Here is an 8422-nt window from a genome sequence, read left to right on the forward strand (position 1 = left end):
CTGTCCCCCCAGCTCTGGGTGTCCCCAGCTCTGTCCCCCCAGCAGCCTCTCGCTGGCCCTGGGGCCGAGTGATCCTGTCCATTCTCCGTTCCAAATTGGCCGAGGGGTTTGAGCAGCTCCCGGGGAACAGAAACCAAAACATTTTCATCCCGCGCTAATTCATAATTAGCTCCGTTTTTATTAGGTGCTAATGGAGAGCGGGGATTTGGGATGGCTGGCACAGCTCAGAAATGCTGATTCACCCAGAGACCTCCCTGTTCTCAGGCCAGATCCTGCTCGAGGCAGCTCCTGGTCAAAAAAATCCCAGCCCAGCAAACTCCAGGAATATCTCGGGAGCTGAGTGATGGTTCCACAAACACCATCCCAGGGATTGACGGCGTGGAGTGGGATCTGTCCCCTGCACACAACACTCTGGGGACCCCTGACCCCACCAGGGAGTCCCTCACAGGGTCCTTCCCTCCTCTGTTTCCCAGGAATGGGATAAACTGGTCCCATCCCTCACACAGGGGAGGATCCAGATCCAGCACCCCTGCTCTGGGTACTTTTCAATTAAAACCAAAATATCCCCTAATAACCCACAGAGGGGTTTTTATTTCCTTCCTTTCTTTAATTTTTTTTTTTTAATTTTTTTTTAAATAAATCTATTATGAGAAGCTTAGAGATGGATGTAAAACCGGCGAGGGACGATTTGAGGATTAGGGATCGGCGCGTCCTGGTGTGACGAGCAAAGCAAGGACAATCCTGACGGTGCTGGGATCAGGCTGGGGAAGGGACACTGAGCCCAGGCAGGCCGGGAAGAGGAAAAAAAAAAACGGGATATAGAGCTGGGAAAAGAACTCTGGAGCTGGGAAGGGATTGCTGCATCCAGCGGAGCAGGAGGGGTCCCAGCCCACGGCTCGGGAAGCGGCAGCGAGATCCCAAATCGGGACCCCCTGCGCTGCTCCCGCCCCCCGCATCCCGTTTAGCATAAAAGTCATTTTGGTCGGGGACCCCCGGCTGCTGCTCCCTCATTCCCAGGCGCCGGGGCCCCCGCGGGATCGCTGCGCGGGGCGAGCAGCGTTTAACCCCCCCGTCAAGGGGAATTGGCTGCTTCGCCGTTTCCCTGACCCCAAAAAAGACAATGGAATCGTGCACGAAACCAATAGATTTTAGCCACAGGCCTGCGGAGAGGCGAGAGGAATAAAATACAGATGGAGCCTCGTGCGGCGGGGATGGGGAATGGATTCGGAGCGGGAGGCGGGACGTGCGGGGCTGCCCGGGGTCGGGATGGGGTGACCCCCCCAAATCCTCACAGCCACGCTCTGGGTGGCTTTTGGAGCCCAATTCTGCATTTCCTGAGGGAAAAAATAAAAAATAAAAATCCCTAATTTCTGCGCCAGCTGCTGTGCCCAACCTGAATTTAGGAGTTCTGATTTTTCACCGGGTTCTGAGCAAAACCTTTTGCCGGATGGTGGAGCGGGATGGGGACACGGGGACACCCAGAGCATCCCGGGATGGCTCATCCCGAATCCCCGCGGAGCCGGAGCCCTCAGAGGCTGCTCATCCTCCTGCCTTAACGCACCACCTCTATTTATTCTGCTCCTGTAACTGTAAAATTGATTTTCTTGCAACAAGCCGCTCGTCTTTCACCACCCAACGCACCCAAACGCTCCGACATAAGACACTGGCAATTTTTAATTAGTTTCCTTTCTCCCTCCTTCCTCCCCGAGCAGGCAAGTGGAACCGGAACAGGGCAGCCTGGAAAGGAGCGAGATCCAGAGGTGACAAAAGCACTTTTTATCCTTGATATGATTATTAATAATGCACTCGTTTACCTAACGAGGCGGGAGCGCGGGGGGGTGGCGCAGGGAGGTGATTTGTGCTTCCTTCAGCTGAGGGGATGCAGGAGCAGCTCGAACCACTGGAATCTTTAAATATCGGCTTGGAGCAGCGCAGGGGTGCAGGTCCCCTCCCCACAAACCCTCCCTGGCCCCCAGCCCAGCGCTGGCTCCGCTGGTGGCTTTGCTGACGCGATGCGGTGGGTGCTGCCCACGTCCCCCAAATCGGGGTGGAATTTGTCAGGACCCCCCAACACTCCCACGTGGGTGACCCCAGACCAGGATTGTGAGCACTGCTGAAGGCCTAGGCAGATTTTAGTCAGGTCTTTTCTCAGGTTCTGAGTTTTCTCTTTCTCAGGCTGGGGGGTTTTTTCTTAGGCTGAGGCAGTTTCTCAGCTCTGGCCTGAGCCTTTCCCAGGATGATAGGTTTATTGTAAATAGAAAGGAATTAATAAACAGAAATCAGCACCTGGTGTTAACTGAGGGACAGTTTAGTGATGTACATGACAGGAGATGTTTTCTCCATTGTCCAATGAACTGTCCTGTTTGAGGTTTGTCAACCACTCTATAAATATGGTTCAGTTTTTCAATAAAATGCTTCTTTTGCTTCTCTTGCCTAAAAAGTTTTTTGTCGTTATAATTTGCAACACAGGATTAACTGGAAAACTCCCAGGGCTCATTACACCCCTCTGATAACGAGCCTGGAGTAATTAAAACCTCCCTGCGTGGGCTGGGGCAGCCCCTCTGCCCTGCCAGGCTCCCCCTGCCCCTCCAGCCCCACAGGGGATGCTGAGACCCCCCAATTTGGGGGTCCCACACCCTGTGCTGCCGCTGCAGCGAGGTGCCACGTGTCCCCTGTCACCAACACCCCGGCTGGAGGTCACAGCCCCGTGTCCCTCCTGGGTGGCAGAGGTGACCGGACCCGAGCGTCCCGCTGCGGGAAGGGTCCCCGGGAGCAGGGAAAGGGCAGAGGGGCTGCACCGAGGGGGTGAAGCCCCTCTGCCCCCAGCAGCAGCGCAGGGGACGCGTGTGCGCCCCGAGGGGCCGCCCGGGAAAAGTTACTGGGATGAGGAGGGGAGGGAAAGGGAGAATGAAAGGGGGAAAAAAAAAAAAAAAAAAAAAAAAAAAAAAGAAGAAACGGAAAAAAGGGCAGGAAAGTCCTGCGGCCTTTTGCCTTGTCAGTTCTCCGTCTGCTGTCACTCAGCCGCCGAATTCTCCTTCAAGTTGTCATAGCGAGGCTGGCGGGGATTATGCCGCGGCTCTGTCCAGAATTGATTCATGTGGAACGCGTGCTTGACGGGCGGAACCGCTGGTGTGAGCGGGAGCCGCTGAGACCCCCGATTTTCCCACCTTCCTCACACAATCTGGTATTGTTTGGCCGCAGCCTTAGTGATCCCTGCGCCGGGGCTGTGACTGACACAGCTTTGAGGCTCTAAGGCGTATTTTGAATTTCTAAAACCTCTCAGGAAGTCCCCGGGGTGCCTTCTGCCATTGTCTTGTTTCTCCTTTCGCCTTTTTCCCTTTCCACCCCGAACCCCTCCTGCATCGCCCCACCGCCTCCTCCCCTTTTTTTTTGCCCCTTCCTCCCCCTAATTCCAGCCCCTCAATCCCTGACACAACCCGGTTTTTTTTTTTCCCCTTTTCCCCCCGTGTTTATGCTCTGACTCTCTCCAGAGCTGCTCAGCCACTTTGCAAACACGATTTAAAAAAGAAAATAAATTAAATAAAGCAGAGAAAAACTAAATAAAGCTCTAAAAGTTCCCAAATCCTCGATCCACCACGGAGAAGAGGAGCTTTACTTGTTTGCTTTTAATCAGCTGACACAAACCCCGGGATGTGTCGAAAAATAATAATAGTAGAAATAAATCTTCCACCGAGTCATAATAGAAATAAATCTTTCACCTAATCTTAATAGAAATAAATCTTTTACTTAATCTTAATAGGAATAAAGCTCTCAGCTAATCTGAGAATCTGGACACAAGTTAATCATGTTTGTGTCCATCCTGCTGCCTGAGCTGCTCTGGCTGTCCTTGCCCATCCATCCCATCCATCCCATCCATCCCATCCATCCCATCCATCCCACCCATCCCATCCATCCCATCCATCCCATCCATCCCATCCATCCCATCCATCCCATCCATCCCATCCATCCCTGCTGGGGTCACTCAGAGCGACCATCCCATAGGATCTGGATGAGGAATTTCCCTCTGGACAGAGTTTTCCCTCCCGAGGAGAGCAGAGCCCTCCTGCCCCTCCTGGGGCCGGGCAGTTCCCGGTGCAGGGTCCCGTCCCTGTCACGTCCCCCGACCCCTCCGGGCTCGGCACTTTATAACCATTTCCCATTTCCAGTCTTAATCTTATAAGAATGAATTGAGAATGACCAGTGTAAATACACAGGTGCCACTGGGAGCAGAAACCACTCTTTAATCTCGGATATGAAAACAATTCCCTGCTCCTCGCGCTGGCAATCAGCGAGTGCCATCAGCGCCGCGCTCTCCCCGGGAACACGAGAGCTTATAAATATGAATTAGTGCAGAGAAAATCTACTCTCTTACCTAAAGCTAAATGTTATCTGGGTCCCTTTCCAGCAGTGGCTGACATTTCCAGAGTGCTTTTAGTCACATCTGCGGGAAGACAACTCATTTCTTGTCTTTAAAAAAAAAATAAAAAAAAAAAAGAAGAAGGAAGAGAGGGTGAAAGGGAAGAGGGAGGAAGTGAGTGGAGGAGGATGCAGCTGGGAAAGAGGGAATGCTGGATGGATGAGTGCTCTCTGGAGAGGGGAGATGATGGGTGAGCTCTGGGTTGGCTCCTTGAGGCCACTGGGATGAGGATGGAAGCCAAAGCCCCGAGGAGGTGGCACAGGGTGGCTCTCAGGTGCCACCTGAGAGAGGCCTCAAGGTGTGGGTGCTCCTGGCTGGGGCACTGAGCAGCCCTGGGGTGGCTCAGAGTGCCCCCCACTTGCTGGAGTCCTGTTTGGGATGGGACACGAGGAGTGGGGTCCCCTGGAGTGGTGACAGCATCCAGTGCCACAGGAACGGTGAATCCCATGGGATCAGTGCCACAGCCCTGGCACGGAGCCCCTTGAGCTGTCCTGGGTGAGGGGAGACTGGGAGGGGTCCCACAGGGATCCTCTTCCTAAAATCCTGGTGATCCATGGCCAGTGGGGGTCCCACAGCAGAAGGAGCCGACCCCAGAGGAGAAATCAGTGCCAGGAACATCCCTGGGGACACCTGGAAAATGGGAAGGGTCAGCACCCACAGCCAAGGCGCTGGCAAAGCTGGGGAAACTGAGGCACGGCGTGGGAACTGTTCCCAAAGCTCCATGGAAAGAGAGGAGATTGGGGGGCAGGGAGGGGTCCGGGGGGTCCCCAGCAGCAGGAGCCTGACCCAGCAGCAGCATCCCAGCCTCCAGCATCTCTCCTGCCTCTGCCTCGGGGGACCCCTAGAAAAGCTCCAGATACCCCGAAAAGCTCCAGATCCAAGCTTCAGATCCCCCCGAAAACCTCCAGATCCCCCCAAAACCCCCAGATCCCCCCGAAGAGCCGTCGATGGGGCAGGAACCCCAGACCCCCGCCCCGTGCCCGGCTGCGGGGCCGCTCTCCCCGCAAACCGGGCAGGCTCCAGAGCCCGGCTCGGCTCTAATGGGATGCTTCAGCCGCCTTTTAGGTTTTTAATGAGCGGATCCCGGCAGGAATGCTAAACACGGGCAGGTACAGCCCTGCCTCGCCGGCAGCCGCGCGTGTTCCCGTGTCCTTGTCTGGCTCAAGCGAGCTCTGACCTCATTTGCTTCGCGCCGTTCAATTAACGCGGCGAGCGGCGCTGGGGGGAACGGGGGATGCCTGGGGAGGGGGTCACCCCGTGTATTAATTTCCATTTTATGTTCCAAACAATTGAGCAGAGCACGGAGGCTGCCGGACCCTCGCGGGGCCGTTCTCAGACTCCGCTCTGCCCGCGCTGGGATTTGTCCCAAACTCCCAGCCCGAGGGGTTCGGGGGATTTGGGGGGAGCGTGGGGACCTCGCTTCAGCCTCGCCATCCCTATTTCCACCCTGGAAGGGCTTTTTGGCCGCGTTTGGATAATGTCCCTCCATCTTGTGCTTCATCCGGAACGTCGATGGCTGCCAATGAGACAGAAATGATTGGGAAAAGGGCGAGAGACGGAGAGAAATGTTTCCCGGGATGTTAAAATAGCCACTTCAGGCACCTAAATTTATGCTGCTCAGAAATGGATTTTTAGTCCAGGGTAATGAGAGAACAAAATAATTAATTCCTCTCCCGCAGACAAAAGGCTGGAGGCGCGGATCCAGCCCCACCGTCCCACCAAGCCGGCAGAGAACGGGACAATTCCCGCTGCCAGGGACGTGTCCCGGCTGGGGACAGCTGCTCAAAAAGCCACATGGGGATTTTGGGGGTGCAGGGGATGGGGGCCGCCCCATTCCCTTCCCATATCCCGCTGGATCCAGCGCGGCGCCCACCCCGTGCCCACCCACGCGTGTCTGTGGGTGCCGTGGGGGGGTTGCACCCCTCGCTGGGAGCCCAAAAATGAGAATTCCAAAGGGAAGGAGCTGCCTCCCCTCTGCCAACACAGCCCCCCACTCTTTGGGGATGAACGGGGGGGATTGTGCTTGTTGGGGATGGAGTGATAAATATTAATTATGCAAAGCAGCTTCTCCAGCCCACCCTTGTCTCCACAGCGTTCCAGGACGGGGAGAAACGGAGGCAGAGTCAATTTATTCACGGAGCAGGTCACTCCCTGTACGAACATCCCTTTCAAAAGGGAGTTGCAACTGGAGGAGATCAAGCAGGGCTGAGTTTGCCTCCCTCAGATATGATAAAATATTCTAATAAATACTCGGGGAGCCCATGACAAGGAGAATGTTTCGTGCTGGAGAGACCTTCATGGCAGGGCCTTTTGGGGGGTCTGTGGTTTGTGCTGAGGGATTTGGGGGGTCCTGAAGCATCCTCAGGGCTTGTCTGCCCCTCAGTCCCACTGGAGGGTCACTGTCCTAAGGGATGATCTTCCTAGTTCAAATTTTTAATAGAAAAACATAAAAATCTGCTGTTTCCTCGCCTTGGGTGTTCAGGAGGGATTTCCTGCTCCCTTTGCTGTGGGGAGCTCAACACCCCACGGGGCTCCCCGACAGCGTGGGCGGCCCCAGACACAGGGACAATGGCACCCCAGCCTATCCCCACTCCCACCCTGCTCCTGGCCCCAGCCCAGCCCCATTCTTACCCTTCTCCCAAACAAATCCCAGCCCTATCTTCACTCCCACCCCATTCCTGGATTTATTCCATCCCCACTCCCATCCCATTCCTGGTCCCATCCCATCTCCTTCTCTAGCCCCATGTCCATTCTGATTCTGTTCCTGGCCCCAATCCCAACCCCATCCCCACTCCCATCCCATTCCCAGCCCCAGCCCTGCCCTATCTCATCCCATCTCCATTCCCATCCTGTTCCTGGCCCCACCAATCCCCATCCCCAATTCCCATCCCACCCTGAACCCACCCATCCCTTCTCCCATCTCATCCCTCACCTCCTCTGCTCATCCCTCTCCTCCATCCGGGCCCCACCATCCCCAGTCCTGGTTCCAATCCCACCATCCCCAGTCCCATTCCCATTCCCAGTCCCATTCTCACCAGTCCCACCATTTCCACCATTCCAGTCCCATTTCCACCATTCCCATCCCACTCCCACCATTCCCAGTTCTATTCCCACCATCTCCAATCCTATTTCCACTCCCATTCCCACCATTCCACCATTCCCGGTCCCATTCCCACCACCACCAACCCCAGTCCCATCCCCACCATCCACCATTCCTGGTCCCACAATTCCCACCATTCCCATTCCCATTCCCATTCCCATTCCCATTCCCACTCCAGGCCCGTAACCCAGCCCCTCTCCAACCCCACTCTCAGCCCCTCCCCATCCCCTCCCACCTCCCCGTTCCCCCCCCTCTCCCCCCGTTCCCATCCGGTGGGCGACGGCGTCACCGTGCGGCAGCTCCGGGCAGCGCCCGCGCCCCCCGGCCCGGGGGGTTCCCGTCTCTCTGAGCTCGGGGGGCGCAGCCCGGCCCCGGTGGGTGCGGGGCTGCGGGGCGGGGCCCCGGGGGGGTTCCCGGGGAGTGCCCCCGGTGCCCGCGCTGCGGGTCCAGCTCCTGCCGCTGCGGGGAGCGGGGTCGGGGCCTCCCGGACTCCCCGAGCACCGGGGGGGGGTCCCGCAGCCCCGAGGGTGCAGTGGCGGCGCCGGGCCGGGGGGTGGCACGGCCGAGCCGGGCTGATGCTGCCTGGGAGGGTCCCGGTGCTCCGCAGCCGCGGCCCCGCGTCCGCGCCTTCCTGCGTGCCTGCAGCGCGGCGCTCCCGCCTCCCGGAGCCCGGCAGCCTCTCATCCCGGCATCCCGGTGCTCCCCGGTACCCCCCGGCATCCTCCCGGTGCTCCCCGGTACCCCCGGCATCCTCCCGGTGCTCCCCGGTACCGCATTCCTCCAATCCCTGCATCCTGGCGTCCGGCATCCTCTCATCCCGGTGCTCCCCGGTACCCCCGGCACCCCCCAGTCCTCGCATCCCGGTGCTCCCCGCTACCCCATTCCTCCAATCCCTGCATCCCAGA

Source organism: Oenanthe melanoleuca, chromosome 28 (assembly GCF_029582105.1).
Source record: "Oenanthe melanoleuca isolate GR-GAL-2019-014 chromosome 28, OMel1.0, whole genome shotgun sequence".
Taxonomy (NCBI): Eukaryota; Metazoa; Chordata; class Aves; order Passeriformes; family Muscicapidae; genus Oenanthe; species Oenanthe melanoleuca.